The 20,102-nt window shown below is 43.8% G+C and overlaps 1 protein-coding gene across 4 annotated transcripts in view; it reads left to right on the top strand.

Moving 5' to 3' along the window:
* The window catches only part of FOXN3 (forkhead box N3), a 267,558-nt gene that overhangs the window by 30,560 nt on the left and 216,896 nt on the right, over positions 1 to 20,102 (top strand). Inside the window, exon 1 of one of the 4 annotated variants that reach the window (XM_077463747.1) lies at positions 19,064 to 19,187. The exons of the other annotated variants lie outside the window; for them this stretch is intronic. The gene's annotated coding sequence lies outside the window, so the exon portion shown is untranslated. Of the gene's footprint in view, positions 1 to 19,063; positions 19,188 to 20,102 lie in introns of those variants that run through there. 4 annotated transcript variants of the gene reach the window in all.

Genomic DNA, 20,102 nt, shown 5'->3' with positions numbered 1-20,102 from the left:
ATAAACAGCACATACATAAAAGTATATGCATTTCCCTAAAACACGTTGGGAAATCTTTCTTGATCTACCTGACCTTGGCTTGGTATCAAGAGATCCCCAAACTTTCCCCAAGGTTATTTAGCAACTAAACAGTACTGACTGGCATATTCAAGGCTTTGGACATCTTTTTATATCCTTCTCCATCTTTTGTAAAGTTTCATTACCTTGTTACGCAGGTCTTTTGACTGTTCTTTTCTACCTCCTCATGGTTCAGTGTCAAGCCTGCGTAGTGTATCCATGTGAAAGCTAACAAACTCATTGACTATTTATTTATACACAGACACTAATTCTGATTTTAAAAAGCCACAAATGTGGAAAATGAACCTTTTTAATTGCCATTTTAACCTGTGTGTGCCACCTTCTGTGTCTACCAAGGCCAAAAATTCCAGGGTGTGTAAACTTTTGATCAGGACCATTTGTGTAGTTTCTGTTGGGATTCTGATTTAAAAATGGTAAACACAGTTGATTGATAATAAATGGCTTCAGCCAAATACTAACCATGAGTGAAAGAAAAGTTTTCGTGTTCTTCATATTCTCCGAAAAATAAAATAGCTAAGAAATCATAAATTCAACCAGGGTATGTAAAGTTATGAGCACAAAAAAATATAATATATTATAATTATTATTAATATAATTATTATAAAAAAAGAAAAAATATATATATAAAAAAAAAAATTATATTAATAATAAATATATATATATATATATATATATATATATATTATCTAATATATATGAGAGAGATAGATAATATAAAAAAATTATAGAAAGAGAGCATATATTATAAAATTCTCCCTCTCCCCCTCTCCCTCTCCCCCTCTCCCCCTCTCCCCCTCTCCCTCTCCCCCTCTCCCTCTCTCTCTCCCCAGTATATACACACATGGATGGTGTCGGTAGAGCAAAGGATGATCTTAGTGGACGGTGTATGTATGGCAGAGATTGGTGTTTGGCAGAAGGAATCTGCACCACACTGGGTGATTAGGGTGTGCCCAGTCCCATCCGGCAGACCGGCACACCCTGTGTGCACTCCTATGACCTTTTTCCTTCGCTCAGTGCTACTCATTTACTCCATCCTCTTTCTGTCTTCATACTCTTACCCCAGTGCCGACCGCACTTGAGTTGAGAGGAATCCTAATCTAGCGTGGTCTTACCCCCAAGGGTCCCGACGCGCATCATTGCCCTGGGCTGGCCTCATCGCGTCCACTTGTAGTCTCCAAAGGGGCTGGAGTGACAACACGGGAGCACAATTGGGAGCCAGGGACCGAGCGCTGTCACTCTATAACAGGAAGTGCCTTGAACAAGGACATTCATGGCGGGATCACCAGGAATTCGGTTAAAAAAAGCTGCAGATTTTTTTTTTTGAATTGAAAGCGACTTTTGAAATGAAAGGAACACATTTAAAGCCTCTGAGATTTCAGTGATTTGGGTTCAGGTCTACGCGTTTTATAATAAGCCTGAACGGAGGGCGCAGACGGCGCGGAGGGAAGGGGAAGGATAGAATTCAGGCAGCATGAATTCTCTGGGACTCCGGCGCCTGCAGCAAGATGTGAGCTCTGGATGGGGTCGTGTATGACGGGGAGATTAATTAGGGAATACAGGCGGTGACATTGTTTTATCTTCCTGAATCTCGGATGCATCCCTCCTGTGCGCCAGTGCCGTCTTCTCACTTCCCCACCACCCTCCTTCCATCACATGACGCTTTCTATCACCCGCCTGTCAGCCTAATCGCTGGAGTGTCCATGTCACATTCACACCGCAACGCAAAGAAAACGCACGCGCGGTGACACTATTTAAATTGCGCTGACGTGTTCTTAAATGTGCTGCGCTGTTTACACTAACTTTAAAATCTTTAGATTGGCTATTTTTTTTTTTAAATTGGCGACACAATTGCACGCACTTTGCAGCGTCTGCCTGTTAAGTCGCCGTTTTTCATACTTTGTCGATAAACAGTTTACACCATTAGCCGTAATAAAGAGACACAAATGAAGCGGAAAATGTTTTCTGTGACTGATCCACTCTCCGTAATTCCGCACACACTCTTATTAATAACAGCCGTAGACGTCGAAGCCATCCGCGTGTCGGTCGCCGCCGTTGGGTTTGTCACTTGATATTGTGTATTAGATTAGGAGAATTATTTATTATCATTCGTCTGGTAAAAATACACGAGAGGCGCAGTAAACACGCCGCTAATCAAACTCATTTAGTAAGACAGAAATGCGCGGCTCCTGACACCGGAATGGAGGAGTTGAACGCATGTTGGGCGACTTAATGGTGAGGATCTAAAGTGGGTTCAATCCACCCTCTGACAAACCCCTCCCTCCCCCAAGATTGACATGGTATAAACCAAATAGACTTTATTTATTTTTTTCCATACAGTATACAGTTTGTTAATGTAATCTTTTTAATAGATACAGTTGTGCTCATAAGTTTACATACCCTTCTTTCACTCATGGTTCGTGTTTGGCTGAAGTCATTTATTATCAATCAACTGTGTTTACTCTTTTTAAATCATAATGACAACAGAAACTACCCAAATGACCCTGATCAAAAGTTTACATACCCCGGTTCTTAAAACATCAGAGATCCGCCTCCGTGTTTCACAGTAGGAATGGTGGACCTTCCATCATAGGTCTTGTTGACTCCTCTCCAAATGTAGCGTTTATGGTTGTAGCCAAAAATCTAAATTTTGGTCTCATCACTCCAAATGACTTTGTGCCAGAAGGTTTGAGGCTTGTCTCTGTGCTGTTTGGCATATTGTAAGCCGGATACTTTGTTGCATTTGTGTAGTAACGGCTTTCTTCTGGCGACTCGTCCATGCGGCCCATCTTTCTTCAAGTGCCTCCTTGAATGAGCCACACCACATGTTTTCAGAGAGTTCTGTATTTCACCCGAAGATATTTGTGGGTTTTTCTTTGCATCCCAAACCATTTTCCTGGCAGTTGTGGCTGAAATTTTAGTTGGTCTACCTGACCGTGGTTTGGTTTCAACAGAACCCTTCATTTTCCACTTCTTCATTAGAGTTTGAACACTGCTGATTGGCATTCCCAATTCCTTGGATACCTTTTCCCACAGATCCTTTGATAATTCTTTTGCTTTCCCCCATGATTCAGAATCCAGAAACGTCAGTGCAGCACTGGATGAAAGATGCAAGGGTCTGTCAGGAGTCCAGAAACTCATTGACCTTTTATACACACACACACACTAATTACAAGCAAACAGATCACAGGTGAGGATGGTTACCTTTTTAATAACCCCTTTGTGTTAACTTGTGTGCATGTTATTGGGCCAAAATCAACCGGGGGATGTAAACTTTTGATCAGGGTCATTTGGGTAGTTTCTGCTGTGATTATGATTTAAGAAGAGTAAACACAGTTGATTGATGATAAATGGCTTCAGCCAAACACTAATCATGAGTGAAAGAAATGTTTTTGTGTTATCATTCATATTCTCTGAAAAATGGCCAAGAAATCATAAATTCTGCCAGGGTATGTAAACTTATGAGCACAACTGTACGTTGTATAAAATCCCTGCTCCTGTTTTTGAGTTTGTAAATATTTAGTACGTTTGTATATATTACGTGTTCAGGCTCTGCTTCCTACTCTCAGCACTCTTCCTGTGTGAAGATGGAGGGGGGGGGGAGGGGGTCTCATCTCTCCAAGCAGCTCTCCTCGCTGATGTAACTTCAGGTCTCCGCCCCCCCTGTTTTTCAGAGCTGAGAGATCCTGTGTAAATTCTGCACTTTTAAAGGATGTAGAGGAAAGATGGCTGAAGATAAAAAGGTACAACATACGTAGGGGGATTTTTTTTACCTCCCTGTGTATCGCCTGAGGTCAGTCACTTCAATGGGTATATGGAGGGGTTTACAGCCATTGTAATGTTCTTCACATAATACAGTCAGGACTTTTTAAGAAGGATTCAAAGCAGAATAAATCTTCTGCACTGCAACAAACACCCCTCCCCTAATATTTTTTACATATATAGTTTGTTCATACAATGTATCTTTTAAAAAGATCATATTAACCACTCCTGGACCGCCGCACGCCTATGTACGTCTGTACTTTGGGGACGGATATCTTTGTTATGGTAGCAGCTAGCTGCCATAACCCTGGTATCCCCGTGTTCGGCCGACGGTCTGGTACACAATAAAAGTGTTCTCTGCAGTGGATTTGCCGCAAGATCACTTTTATTATCTGCGGCGGGAGAGGCCCCCCCCCCTCCTGCTGCGATCCGGTGCCCTCAACAGCGGCAGAGGCGATCAGATCCTTCTTAGTGCTGTGCATGGGGACGAGTGAGGGGAAGATGGTCCCCACTAGTCTCCATGACACTCATAACGTCACTTCCGCCCAAAGCTCTTAAAGGGCCATTTTATTTTAAAAAAAAATTTAAATGACAATTTTTTTTTTTTTTTTTTTATTGTATTTTAGTGTAAATATGAGATTCAAGGTCTTTTTGACCCCAGATCTCATATTTAAGAGGTCCCGTCATGCTTTTTTTCTACTACAAGGGATGTTTACATTCCTTGTAATAGGAATAAAAGTGAAATTTTTTATATTTTTTTTTTTAAACAGAGTAAAAATAAAAAATAAAAGATAACATAAATAAGAAAAAAAATTGTTTTTAAACGTGCCGCGTCCCGCCGAGCTTGCGTGCAGAAGCGAACGCATACATGAGTAGCACCCGCATATGAAAACTGTATTCAAACCACACCTGTGAGGTATCGCCGCGATTGGAAGAGCGAGCGCAATAATTCTAGCCCTAGACCTCCTCTGTAACATAAAACATGCAACCTGTAGAATTTTTTTAAATGTCGCCTATGGAGATTTTTAAGGGTAAAAGTTTGTCGCCATTCCACGAGCGGGCGCAATTTTGAAGCATGACATGTTGGGTATCAATTTACTCGGCGTAACATTATCTTTCACAATATAAAAAAAAAATTGGTCTAACTTTGTTTCGTTTTTTTAATTCAAAAAAGTGTATTTTATTTTTTTTTTTAAAGTGCGCTTGTAAGACCGCTGCGCAAATACAGTGTGACAAAAAGTATTGCAGTACCGCCATTTTATTAGTAATTTTCTAGCAAAAGAAAATGTTTTAAACATGTACTGTTCTGAATTTTGTAAATGTGTGTGTGTGTGTGTATGTATATGTATGTATATATGTGTATATATATATATATATATATATATATATATATATATATATATATATATATATATATATTTTGTGTGTGTGTGTATGTATGTGTGTATATATATATATATATATATATATATAGATATATAGATAGATAGATGTTCGGGGTCTGCTTTCTACTCTCAAGTCCCAGTCAGACCTTAGTGAGTTGCGTTGCGTTTACACAATTGCACGTGCATTTTTTTTTTGTGTTCATTGCATTATGGCATGTCTTGCAAAAGATGCCCCCCCCGCTATGCTTTATAAAATCCTTGCTCCTGTGTGTAATTTGTAAATATATGTCTATATAGGGCGATGTGATATTTGCTAATTACATGTTCAGGTCCTTCTTCCTACTCTCAAATTCCAATCGGATCTTAGTGCATTGTGTTAATACACATGCATTTTTATTTATTTATTTTAACATGAGAGGCTTGGTTGACACAGGAGTTCTAAAAGGGACATCACCTTTATATTTACCTACAGGTGAAACGCATACGCAAATGTAGGGCAAGCCCATTCGCTTTAAGACGCTGCTCTACTCGCACGCAAATGCAGGAAAATAAGTTTCTCACTGTTTTCCCGAAACGCCTTGCGGTTCAGCGCACACAGAAACATGCGCATTTTCAATTGTGTGGGTCTGCCATTAACAATTATGGTCACCGATGAGCGTCTGCTAAAGGGACGTGCATTTCTCTGTGTGTCGGGAAAGCGTGCGATTTTGCACATGTTCCTGATGCGCAAAGATCTGAACCTATCCTTAATGTTCATTGCATTAGGCATGTTGGGACTTTAGAAGCGGATTTTTAAGCCTTCTTTTAATTTTATTAAAAAAAATTTTTTTTTTTTTAATTCTCAATGGGTTTAAAAACGTTAAACGCAAGTGAGCCGCGTTTTTGAGCATTTGTCTGCATTTTTTTATTTTTTATTTTTGACAGTGCATTTTTACAGCTGAAATCTCCTCCCAGAACCCCACTAGTCTTGGGATTTTATTTTTTATTTTTTTTACAGCCAAAAAACACCCCAGACAAAAACCGTTGATAACAGCCTGTGTGTGCATGGACACATAGGATAACATGATGGGGAGTTTATTGACTGTAGAAAAAAACATCTGAAGCCTAAAACGTCCAGTGTGCATGAGGCCTGAGTGCTTTTTCTGTCTGCTGTTTTTGTTGTTCTGCTATCAGCATAAGCCACTTCTGACAAGTTTTCCTGACACCAAGAGAAAAAAAAAGGTGACGGGGGGGGGGGGGGGGGCTCCAGCACACAGCCTGTGATTGAGTGCCTCAGCTCTGTTCCTGTGAGCTGTGTGAAGGGGGGGGGGGGGTTGTCCCTCCCCCGGTTGTCCCTCCCCCTCCAATTAGCTCTCAGCACTCTCCTCACTGAGCTTTGCAGATTGTCCCCCCCCCCATTTTTTTTCTGGACATTGAACAGCTGTAGAGAAGACTGCAGATAAACAGGTACAACTTGTGTAGGAGGATTTGTTTCATCTCTGTGTATCACCTGAGGCCCACCAATTCACTAAGTATATGAAAGGGTTAACCACTTTAATTAAAAACTACCTGTGTTCTGCTCTCGATCCAGCGCCTTCCCCAAAATCAGCGTCTCTCTCCGCTCTCTCTCTACTCACTGGACATGGAGGCGACAGTGGGAGCCATTGGTTCCTACTGCTGTTAAAATGAGGAGGGAGTGGGGGAGTGGTGGGGTGGGATCAATGTGTGTGTTATAGCCTGGCTAGGGATCAATCCCACATAAGTGGCACTTGGAAGGGGGGAGGAGCCAGGAGCACCATCAGGGGAGCCCGGAAAAGGAGGATCGGGGCTGTTCTGTGTAAAACTATTGCCTATTGAGTAGGTAAGTAAAACAGATTTGTTATTTTTAAAAAAAATCCTTTTACAATCACTTTAAAACACATGCTCCAAGAAGATTCTCCTGCAGTGAATATTTGGTGACTGCCACATTTTATTGCATTATTCTTATGGCTTGAAGTTTAAATAGAAACAGTCCCCCCTTCTTCGCCAGTATAGTTCCTCATTAGATTTTTGCTGTCGCAGCATTTGCCGTGATGTCGGGACTCTTTTTACCCCACTGAACTGGTGGCTGCTCCAGGTGGATCATCTGTCCCTCACACGGGGCTCCTCAATTATAATAAAAATGGAATCGGTCCTCTTCCTTTATCGGGACCCTTCCTGGGCCCTCAGCGTCCTCCATGTTCTCCCGGCGCACTCCGACACCTGTTGAGCGCGATGTGGCAGGAACAATTTTAATTAACATATTTATATCAGGTTGACAGCATTGGAAGTGACACGACTGGAGAGCGAGCCATCACATGCTGGCATTTAGTGTTTAATGTATAGAGAGGAGACGGAACCATCTGCTCAGCACTTCCTCATGGAAAAAAAACACAGGTTCTAGAAAATACCGATTTTATTATTCCAGAGCCGGGGTCACCTTCTCCACAGTGAACAACAGTGAGTCATATACCTTAGATCACCCCAATTCCTGCACCATCCAACCTCAGTTCACCCCAATTCCTGCCCCATCCAACCTCAGTTCACCCCAATTCCTGCACCATCCAACCTCAGTTCACCCCAATTCCTGCACCATCCAACCTCAGTTCACCCCAATTCCTGCCCCATCCAACCTCAGTTCACCCCAATTCCTGCACCATCCAACCTCAGTTCACCCCAATTCCTGCACCATCCAACCTCAGTTCACCCCAATTCCTGCACCATCCAACCTCAGTTCACCCCAATTCCTGCCCCATCCAACCTCAGTTCACCCCAATTCCTGCCCCATCCAACCTCAGTTCACCCCAATTCCTGCCCCATCCAACCTCAGTTCACCCCAATTCCTGCACCATCCAACCTCAGTTCACCCCAATTCCTGCCCCATCCAACCTCAGTTCACCCCAATTCCTGCACCATCCAACCTCAGTTCACCCCAATTCCTGCACCATCCAACCTCAGTTCACCCCAATTCCAAAACACCATCCAACCTCAGTTCACCCCAATTCCAAAACACCATCCAACCTCAGTTCACCCCAATTTCTGCACCATCCAACCTCAGTTCACCCCAATTCCTGCACCATCCAGCCTCAGTTCACCCCAATTCCTGCACCATCCAACCTCAGTTCACCCCAATTCCTGCACCATCCAACCTCAGTTCACCCCAATTCCTGCACCATCCAACCTCAGTTCACCCCAATTCCTGCACCATCCAACCTCAGTTCACCCCAATTCCAAAACACCATCCAACCTCAGTTCACCCCAATTCCAAAACACCATCCAACCTCAGTTCACCCCAATTCCAAAACACCATCCAACCTCAGTTCACCCCAATTCCAAAACACCATCCATCCTCAGTTTACCCCCAATTCCTGCACCTTCACACCCCAGATCGCCAAAATTCCTGCACCATCTAATCTCAGTTCACCCCAATTCTTGCACCATCCAACCTCAGTTCACCCCAATTTCTGCACCATCTAACCTCAGTTCACCCCAATTTCCACACCATCTAACCTCAGTTCACCCCAATTTCTACACCATCCAACCTCAGTTCACCCCAATTCCTGCACCATCCAACCTCAGTTCACCCCAATTCCTGCACCATCCAACCTCAGTTCACCCCAATTCCTGCACCATCCAACCTCAGTTCACCCCAATTCCTGCACCTTCACACCTCAGTTCACACCAATTCCTGCACCATCCAACCTCAGTTCACCCCCAATTCCTGCACCTTCACACCCCAGATCGCTCCAATTCCTTCACACCTCAGATCACCCCAATTCCTGAACCTTTGTGCTTCAGATCGCCCCATTTGCAGCACCATCACACCTCAGATCACCCCAATTTTTGGACCTTCATGCCTCAGATCACCCCGATTCCTGCTCTATCACACCTCGTATAATTTATTAGTGCATTGCCCCTCACACTAATGGTAAAAACTAAGAATCATTTATTTATTTTTAAATTTTAGTTTATGAAACACAAATTCTAAAAAAAAAAAAAAAAAAAAATTGTCATTTAGAGCCCATTCACATCATTGCACGTGACTTATGCCATGCATTAATGTGCATTGCAACAAGTCGCATGGGCTGCCAGCACACTAAAACCCACCAAAAAACGCTTCCAACACCATTTCTGGCGAGGTACGTTGGGGTGCAGTGTTAATTTTGTAGACTAAAACCGACTAAAACATTTTAATCTACTAACTTAATACCATTTTAGTCGACTAAAATAAGACTGAAACTAAAACAATTGAGATGACTTAAATACGACTAAAACTAAAATGGCATTTTAGTCAAAAGACTAATGCACTGTACACATGGCCGGACATTCCGACGACAAAATCTGTTGGATTTTTTCTGACAGCTTTTGGCCCAAACTTGTCTTGCATACACACGGTCGCACAAAGTTGTCGGAAAATCCGATCGTTCAGAACGAGGTGACGTACAACACGTACGTCGGAACTATAAAGAGGCCAGTAGACAATAGCTTTCATCTTGTAATTTATTCTGAGCATGCGTGACACTTTGTCCGTCGGATTTGTCTACACACGATCGGAATTTATACGATCGGATTTTGTTGTCGGAAAATTTTAGTTCCTGCTCTCAAACTTTGTGTGTCAGAAATTCCAATGGAAAAAGTCCGATGGAGCCCACAACAAGATCCGATCTCACGTTTTGTGTCGGAAAGTCCGACCGTGTGTACGGGCATAAGACTAAAACTAAGTTAAAATTTGACTTCAAACTTAATACTGGTCTGTAGTGCATGTTCATACCTCAATGCCATAAAAAGTCCGATACACACGGTCGGATTTTCCGACAACATGATCCGATCGCACATTTTCCGTCGGAAAATCTGACCGTGTGTATGGGGCATTAGACTAAAACTAAAACTAAATCGAGATTAGCTGCCAAAATGAACACTGCTGGGGTGTCACTGAGAATAAACGACACCACATTGCACCAACACATGTACTGTGCGTTGCCACAATACAATATTGTGAAAAGGCCCCTTTAGGGTTTACATCTACTTTTAAATCACCTGCCACATTCTCCTGTCTATTGGGGATTCTATTGCTCTCTCTAAGCCCTTGTACACACGGTCGGACATTCCGACAACCAAATCCGTCGGATTTTTTCGACGGATTTTGTCCGAAACTGTTGCATACACACGGTCGGACAAAGTTGTCGGAAAATCCGATCATTCAGAACGTGATGACGTTATTTCGTTACGACGGGACTACGTTCAGGCTAGTAGCCAATAGCTTTGGTCTAGGAATTTGATCTGAGCATGTGTGGCACTTTGTCCGATCGGAATTCTCTACACATGATCGGAGTATGTCCAATCGGATCATGTTGTCGGAAAATTTTATAGACAAGTTGGAAAACTTGGTCCATTGGATACTCCGACGGAAACAGTCCGTTGGAGACCACACACAGTCGGATTATCTGACAACATGGTCCGATCGGACACCTTCCGTCGGAATGTCCAACCGTGTGTACAAGGGCTTAGATCTCTGAGCTGAGCTCCGAAAAATCTGCCACACTTGATGTGCCAATCATAAGGGGTTCCCACAATCCCATAAATTCTAATTGGATGCTATAAACAGCCACCTCTTATGAATTGCTTTTAACTAATCTAATTGGATAAATCTGTTTGTTTTTATTTTTTATTTAATTTTAATCCAATTAGGATAACTTTCTTCAGCTGCGCACATTCCTTAAATATTTAACAAAAAGAAAGTTATCGCTGCCTAAATTTCTTACACACAATGGGAAGCCACCATGGCTGTAATTGATGCTTATTTATAGGAAAGGCCATTAACACTCGCCCGCGTCCCCCCCCACAGGCTCGGCTGTCGCAAGAATTTGATTTACGGAAGTTTCCTGCGCCCCAAACTGCTCATATTTTTTAGGATGCAAAGAGACGCTCATACAGTCCAAATTGCCTTCCATAGTCACTAACAAGCTCACAGCTGCTCCCGGGTCCCCATAGTGAGAATTAAAACAGTTACTGTACTTTAAATGCACTTAACGTACCTGCAGTAATGTGGATTTATGGCGGAACAATCTGCCACCTATTCTGCCATGTTAAATAAGCATTGCAGTACGTGGTTTGCATACCGGCATATATCATTCCCACCGTGATTGATGTGATTGGTTTATTGTGCTCTCTCCTGTACAGCGCTACAGAACAAGTTGGCGCCACATGCATATGAACAAATTGCAATCATTTTTCATTTTAAATTAGGGGTGCTGCTTCAGTGTATTCCCTAAAGTAAAGTTGCCAACGTATGAAAGTAATTACGAGGGACACCTTGAGGGGGTCCAAGCAGAGACTGTACCGGGGGGGGGGGGTGGTTGAAGGGGCCGGATGCCCTGGGCGGTACAATTTATTGGGGGTTGGGGGGGGCGCAGTGAAGTGTCCTTCTAAAACGGCCGTCACTAGTTTGCTGGGACCGCGGGTTTCCCCAGCAACCGGTGACTCTGCATGCGCCCGCCTGCCCACCCAGTGCTCCTCACCGCAGGTCTCGGAGTTGACAGAAGACCAGCTCGCACTCTCTGGCCACGGGTAGGGGCGTGATGTCACGTGCGCACCCCGCGCCTTGCCCCCTGCTACTCGCGGGTCCTGGCTCTCCATAGCTCACAGCTTCCGCTCCTTTGTTATTTCAGTTGTGCCCTCCTGCATTCAAGATATATGGGCCACATGTTAAAGAGGAAGTAAACCCTGATGAGTTTACTTCCTCTTTCATTCCCTGCAAAGGTAAAGCATAATGGACTACTATGCATCGCATCGCATAGTAGTCCATTATGTGTCACTTACCTGACACAGGAGCCAGCGATGTCACCGCTGTCCCCTGTAGTCCGGCGCATCCATCTTCTTGGTGGGTCTCGCCGCTCCGCCGCTGTCATTCGGCGCAGCCGCAATGACGTCACTCCTGCGCATGCGCACGGAAGCCGCCACGCGAGGCATAGTCGCCGTCGCCGTCGCCGGTGCCGTGCTCAGTGCGCCTGCGCGCTGCTGTCTACGGCGCATGCGCCGTAGACAGCTGTGCCTGTCTTTCGGCAAATATCTCCTAAACCGTGTAGGTTTAGAAGATATTTCTTGGACTTACAGGTAAGCCTTAATCTAGGATTACCTGTAGGTCAAAGTGTGTTGTAAGGGTTTACAACCACTTTAACCTGTGATCACTAATGGCCAAATTTTTATTGTGCACACTGCTGGGCATATTTTGGTAAAGGTCAAGCTGATGGGCACCTTTTTTTTATGTTAAGGGGCACTCTGATGGACAAATCTTATTTTAAGGGGCACGCTGATGGGTATATTTTTAATGTGCACACTGATAGACACATTTTGGTGTGGCCATCAGAGTGCCCATTAACATAAAATGTGCCCATCAGTGTGGCCCTTAAAATGTTCCCATCAAAGCCCCTTAACATAAGAGGTGCCCATCAGTGTGACCCTTATTTTATGTTAAGGGGCACTCTGATTGGCATTATTTATTTTAAGAGCAACACTGATGGGTACATTTTGTATTAAGGGGCACTCTGATGGGCAGATTTTATGTTTAAGGGGCATGTTTTGTTGTGCCCATCAGGGTGCCCCTTAATATAATAAGTATATTCTTGTTTTGAAATGACATTGATTCTTTCTTAAAGGGGGGGGGGGGTGGTACAGTTCGCCATCTTTGCCCTGGGCACCAAATGGCCTTGTCCCAGCACTGGCCTCAAGAACCCCAACGCCTGCCGAACATGTGGCTTGCAGTGTCACACTTTTACTTCTATGACGGTATAAGGCCTGAGAGTACACTGAAGAGAAAAACTTACTGCGCTCAATATCGAGATCTACAAATTTCAGACAAAAATATAATATTAAATAAATAAAACTCTTCCATGAAATATGTTTTCTGCACAGAGAGAGATAACACTTTGAAGAGGAACTTTATTAAATAGTTTGGGACTACATCATTGGTGTCAGTGGGAGTAAAATAAGCCCAATTGTTGTTGTTGGGAGTAAAGCCGCATGATCGGATTTTCTGACGGGAAATGTTGGCTGTCAGGCTGTTGGTGTAAAATCCGACCGTTTTCACGTTCCATTGGACATTTGTTGTCGGATTTTCCGTGGAAAAATTCCGTGGATAAATGTTGGATGGCAGGTTTTTTAACATTTTCCGCAGAAAAATGTGTGTTGTTGAATTTTCCAAGCGTGTGTACACAAGTCCATTGGACAAAAGTCAAAAGAACAAAAACACATGCTCGGAAGCAAGGATGAGCCAGAAGCAGTCAGAACTAGCATTCATAATGGAGAATTAACATTCGTGACGTGACAAATTATGAAATCCTCAGAATGCAGCGCACATTCTCTTCTTTAATGGGATAATAATGAAGCTGCTTTGCTGGTGATACTGATGGAGTTGTTGCAAACAAATTTTCAAAGGTCCCCTGAGGAAGTCACGTGACGTAACACGTGGGGTGTGGCTGGAAGTATACCGCGGACCGGAAGTGACGTACAAGGTGGCGTGGAATGCTGATTGTCTCCGTTTGGCGCGCTTTCTGCTGCTTTCATGTAAGCATGTATTTTACTTAATAAAATTTGGTTATTTTGGTAATACACTATTGGAGGCTTATTAACCTTGCATGTGGATCTTAACATCGGTCATGAGGGGTGTCATTTTTTAATCCAGAACAAATTACTGTTGATCTTGGATCCTGGAATCGAGGCTGCCCCCAGTTCATATATGCCCATGAGGTGAGAATTCTGTGAGCACATTGGTGTGGGGTCAATGGTTTAAGTCACTGGATTAACTCAAGTTTTTGCAACTTTTATCTACACAATACTTTGAAGCCTTGGATCTCTTTTGTCTATGGACTATGTTTGTACTTATTTATTTATGTCACTTTTCACTATTATTTATGAACATTTGGAATATTAGTGTTATAATTTCACTATTGAGATGTCAGATCACTAGGTTATGCACAGGATCATTTTATTGTTGTGTTTTTTTTATTTATTTTTTATTTTCAAAGGCTTTTTTTTTCTAGTGATATCAAGAATAATATTTAGTATGCTCTTTTATTTATTTATTTATTTATTTATTTATATATATATTTTTTTATATTTAGGCAAGTTACCACAACATCATTATCCCGTAGGTTTTAAGATCAAAGATACAACTATGTTGGTGTCCCTTGTCAATTTTACATTGTATTTTTTTAAATGTAACTGCATACTCCCAAACTGTCATTTGAAGTAAAACACATAGCCAAGTATTATTCTACACAATTTTTTTTTTAATTGTGCATTAAAAAAAAGAAAACAAATAAAATTAGACATGCTATCCGCCAATAGAACTTAACCAAAAAGTGCATTCTATGCATCCAAAAATATACCAAATCAAATCATTAATGTCAAAGCAATAACTCCAAGGCCAATAATAAATAACAGATTATCTCTTCCGATTCTACAACATGTCCGGTTGACGAAGAGCCGTTCAGAAACTAACTGAAAAGCGCAAAAAGAAAAGCCAGAATCAACACTCTTCAAACTTCTACTAACATAAAATTATCAGAAGGAGCCCAATGGGTGGCGCTAAAGAGCTGAAAAAAAACCGTAGTACATCACTACGTTCGTATTTGTTGACCAACAATTGTGTGGCCGTTTGTATGCAAGACAAGTTTGGGCCAACGTCCTACAGACAAAATTCCATGGTTTTGTTGGCCAACAATCCGATCGTGTGTACGAGGCTTTAGGCTTAATGTACACGGGACGCTATAAAACTGACATTTAAAAACTTCAGTTTTTTGCTGTGTTTTAATGCTGTGTTTACATTTAGAAGCGTTTTTTTTTCTTGGTAGTAAAATAAGCCCCATTGTTTGTGTTAGCCCTTGTACACACGGTCGGAGATTCCGACAACCAAATCCGTCGGATTTTGTCCGAAACTGTTGTGTACACACGGTCGGACAAAGTTGTCGGAAAATCCGACGTGATGACGTTAATTCGCTACGACGGGACTATGTTCACACTAGTAGCCAATAGCTTTGGTGTAGGAATTTGATCTGAGCATGCGTGGCACTTTGTCCGATCGGAATTCTCTACACATGATCGGAGTATGTCCAATCGGAGCATTTTGTCGGAAAATATTTCCGGCAAGTTGGAAAAGTTGGTCCGACGGATATTCCGACGGAAACAGTCCGATGCAGACCACACACAGTCGGAATATCCGACAAAACGCTTCAATCGGACACATTCCGTGTGTACAAGGGCTTAGTGGTAGTAACATAAGCCTCATTGTTGCTGTTAGTGGTAGTAAAATAAGCCTCATTGGTAGTGTTGGGAGTAAAATAAGCTCCATTTTCGGTGTTCTCACTGGGAGTAAAATGAGCCCCATTGCTTGTGTTGTTGGGAGAAAAGTAAGCCCCATTGTTGGTGGGAGGAAACAAGCCCTGTCTTTGAAGCCATTGGAAGTAAAATTAGCCCCTTCGGGAGTGTCAGTGGGAGGTAAAATAAAAGTGCTTCCTTCGGGCCACTGGGGATAAGTAGGCTCCATTGTTGGTGTCACCGAGATGAAATAAGATGAAATAAGCCCCACCATTATCATTGAGAGTAAAAGAAGTCCCATCATTGGTGTCTATGGGGTAAGGGCCGGTTTACACCAAGATTGCGTAGACTGTGTTTCCCTACAGTGCAATCAATGTTGCAGCCCAACCATTTGAATGGAATGCAAATTTCACTAGAGTGCACAAAGTGGTGCTTGCACTACTTTTCAAAAGTGCACCACACCGAATCACATGGCACTGTGGTACTATGCCATCTGGTGCCCGCAAACACAGTACAGTTGAGGTGCTGTTAACAATGTATTGGCACCTGCTGAAGATTGCAAAGGCAGTGCGTTTTGAACACGGTGCAGGAAACGCATACGGCATTCGTCTTTCCTGCACTGCATTGTGTTGTGACCTGCCCCCAGTGTTGGTTTCAATGGAAAAAAAAAAAAAAGTCCCTTTGTTAGTAACAGTGGGAGTTACTGAAGCCCCATTGTTGGTGTCATTGGGCTAAAATAAGCCCCATCATTTTTTTTCAGTGGTAGTAAAATAAGTTCTTTTATTGGTGACGTTGGCAGTAAAATAAGCCCCATTGTTGGTGTCAGTGGAAGTTAAATAAGCATTTAATAACACATTATTGGTGTTAGTGGGATAAAATATTCCCCATCGTTGTTGTCTTTGTGAGTACAATGAGCCCCATCAGCTTCCAGGTTTTATTGTCAAAGCTTACTTGAACAAGCTTTAGTTAGAAGCTGATTGGCTACCATGCTCAGCTGCACCATAATGAGCTCTCTTCTCATTGGCTCACTGGCTGTGATTGACAGCAGCAGGTGCCATTGGTTGCCTCAGCCAATGAGAAGGGAGTGTCTCCGAGAGCTGAGACTCTCATGCACATTGCTGGATTGAGGGGGGCTCAGGTAAGTATCTTACCTTCATACATAGAATGTATGAAGGGAACAAACCTTGATACTTTAGAACCACTTTAAATTTTGATTTAGCCTCCATTCACACCTAGAAAGAACTTACAGAACAGGGGTGTTCAACCATTTTGAAGAGCGAGGGGCACCTAAAGGAGTTGTAAAGTTTGATTGTTTTTCATCTTAATACATTCTATGCATTAGGGGGAAAAACCTTTTGTGGCACAGCTGCCCCCCAGAGCCCCCCCTTTTACTTACCTGAACCGGATCTTTCCAGCGACGAGCACAGCAGTTCAAGTTGCTCTCTCGGGTCCTCATTGGCTGGATTGATGGCAGCAGGAGCCATTGGCTCTCACTGCTGTGAATCAAATTTAGTGACACGGGAGCCAGGGGCGGGGCCGAGTCCTGCTGTCGGTGTCAAAGGATGCAGCAGCAGGACTCGGCAGTGCGCCCCCCCATGGAAAAGGACTCTATGAGGGGGCACTTGATGCGTAGGAGGAGCCAGGAGAAGGCACTTTTCAGAAAGTGCACAAAACCAGAATATAATAGAAGTCTATGGCTCAGGTGTAGCTAACTCGCAGGAAATCTGGAGGTGCACTGCGCTAAATCGATGTGGAAGCTGCCTAATAACCCTTTTTTATAGGTGCCAATATACTCATTGCGAAAGCGCAGTGTGTGTGTGATGTTTAATACACGGACCTTTTCCTCTTCCAGCTGGCATCCCTCTCCAGGCTGCTAGAAAGGTCGCAGGTGAAGTGCACTTGGTATCACTCAGCCTGGGACAGAAGCTGGCGCTACAGAGGAAGCATTGGCTTATGTGGCTTTTGCTCCCACTACTGCCAGCTGCTTCCTTCCGCTGCCGGCTCCATGCACTCTGCTGCTCTGGGATGGCGGGTCGGCAACCCATTGATTGTGATCTGGGCTTGCCGACCCGCCATCCCAAAGCATTGGCATGCGCTTCTTTGGTTTGAGATCACAGACCACATCAGAGGGCTCCGGGAGCCACGGCTTGTGCACCCCTGTTTTGGAAGCTCTTATGCAAAAAAATGTATATATAAAGAGGGAGAAGAGTAGAGGACAACGTTTTTTCAGGCACGCTTATCTGCGCTTCCATTGAGGTTTATAAGGCCAAAAAGGCTCAACAGTTTTCATTGGTTGGTGAACTAAACTGAAAGAAGAGCTAAGTTTTGGTGCGCAGCTTAATATTTACTTTTGACTGACAGTGGGGATGGTCTGTGGTAGCCGGCACCTGGTTCATCCACTTGGCTTGAATGGAGTAAGTCTGGAGCAGAGCCATGGGTTTGGGTATTTCTCAGCAAAAACACTTGTGTCATAAGTTTACCGGCATTTCCGTTGAGATCTATGGGACCAAAAAAGCTCAACTTGGCTCTAAAAATTGCTTGTGTACCTTAACTGTGCGTAGAGCTGTGAACAGCCTGTATTAAAAAGAATGGGATTCCAATGGTTGAGCGATGTCTCGCATAGGCGCAAAACCACACACAAAATTGCTCAGGTGTGAATGGGGGGCTTACATGGCCCTAAAAATGGCTTGTGTACCTTTTCAAGTAACACTCCTCATAGATGTCAGCAGCCTGTATTGAAAAAAAAAATTGGATTCCTATTGTTGAGCGACGTTGCGCAATTGAGAAAAAAACTATGCATAGAGCTGTGAACAGCCTGTATTGAAAAGAATGGGATTCTGATGGTTGGGCAACGTCACGCATAGGCGCAAAAACACACGCAAAATTGCTCAGGTGTGAATGGAGGGCTTGCATGGCTCTAAAAATGGCTTATGTACCCTTTCGAGTAACTGCACAGAGGTCAACAGCCTGCATTGAAAAAGAATGGGATTCCTATGGTTGAGCGACATTGCGCTTAGGCGCAAAAACCTGCATAGAGCTATGAACAACCTGTATTGAAATTAAGGGGATTCCGATGGTTGGGTGACGTCACGCATAGGCGTACAACCATGTGCAAAATTGCTCAGGTGTGAATGGGGGGGCTCACATGGCTCTAAAAATGGCTTTTGTACGCTTTCCAGTAACTGCACACAGAGATGTCAGCAGCCTGTATTGAAAAGAATGGGATTCCTATTGCCGAGCGACGTTGCGCGTGGGCGCAAAAACAAGTGCAAAATTGCTCAGCTGTGAATAGGGGGCTTACAACAAGGTGACTTTTAGGTATGTCTACCCTGGTCATGTCTTAAAGTGGCCCGTTGGGGGGGGTGGGGGGAGGGGGGAGGAAGAGGAGGGGGGAGGGGGGTCACTGCTACCATTGCCCCATTGTCCAGGTGGGTATTTGTTGAGCGGCGAGATGGGAATGGTTGTCGAAGTTCCCCAGAGGTTCATGGGTGATGGAATTAACACAGCCTGGCACTCTAGCCTCGCTGTGTTTGTTTCCATAGCAACAGCTACGTACAAGCTCCGAGTCTGTCTTCATGACACAGTTGCAGAAACAGAAGCTCGCAGGTCTGGGTGATCTCGCCGCTGGACAGACAGCAGCCAGCAGTGCCGCCGGTAAGTGCCAAATTAATTCTTAATCTGGCCTGGGATGATTCTATAGGTTGTGGGGGGGTAGGGGGGGGGGTGGACGGAGGCTGGCCGGAGCGTCCGGTGCCCCTTTTCTCTGGTTTGCCAGTACAGCCTCAAAGTTGCAAGTGCTATATATATATCATGACACGCTGCGTTTGGCTCCGAATGCCTGGAAGGGAATTAACCCCCGGCAGATCCCCAGCCGGCGATGAATTAAGCAGGACGCACAAAGAGGCTAGCGGCTCGATTCACGATTTTTTTTTATTGCATTGCGTGCAGCCAGCCTTTTGTGACACGCAGCGTTCGCTGACAGAGGCGACCGCGACAACTAACGGCAGGCAGGTCTGCGCCGGGGAGGGGGGCTCCTGCAGAACTGTTGTTGGGGGTCTTCGCACAGCTGACCGCTATAGTGTGCGGAGAGAGGGAGCCCGATTCCCCTACCCCCCCCCCCCCCCCACCCCCGGCGCGCCGTAATATATGACCAGCTGTTCTCTGCATAGATCAGGGGGTGGGAATCCTTTGCATCCTCCTGTAAAATTTTAAATCACAAAAAAGCAAAAAAAAAAAAAGCCTCCACAAGTCTGCCTCCGCCTCATAATCTGAGATCCGCTCAGCCGCACAAAACGTCCATATGGAGGGGGCTTTCCCCGGTGTGACTTTTTTTTTGGGGGGGGGGGGGGGAGAGATTTTCGTTCTTTGTGTCATTTTGCAGGCAGAAAGAAAGAACTGAATGCAGAGACGCTAAGTCGTAGATTAGCGTCAGGTACGTGGTCTGATCCTGTGGACTTAAATCCAAGTTTAAAAAAAAGAAAAAAAAAAAGATTTCAACTAATTTTTCCGTTTTCAAATATATATAGATTTATATTATTATTATTATTACAAATTTAAAGCTTTTTCTTA

This window comes from Lithobates pipiens, unplaced genomic scaffold (genome assembly GCF_037356315.1).
Source record: "Lithobates pipiens isolate NorthernLeopardFrog02 unplaced genomic scaffold, aLitPip1_a1.2 Scaffold_30, whole genome shotgun sequence".
Lineage (NCBI taxonomy): Eukaryota > Metazoa > Chordata > Amphibia > Anura > Ranidae > Lithobates > Lithobates pipiens.
The sequence above is the reverse complement of the archived record's forward strand: the minus strand, read 5'-3'. Positions and strand labels throughout refer to the sequence as shown.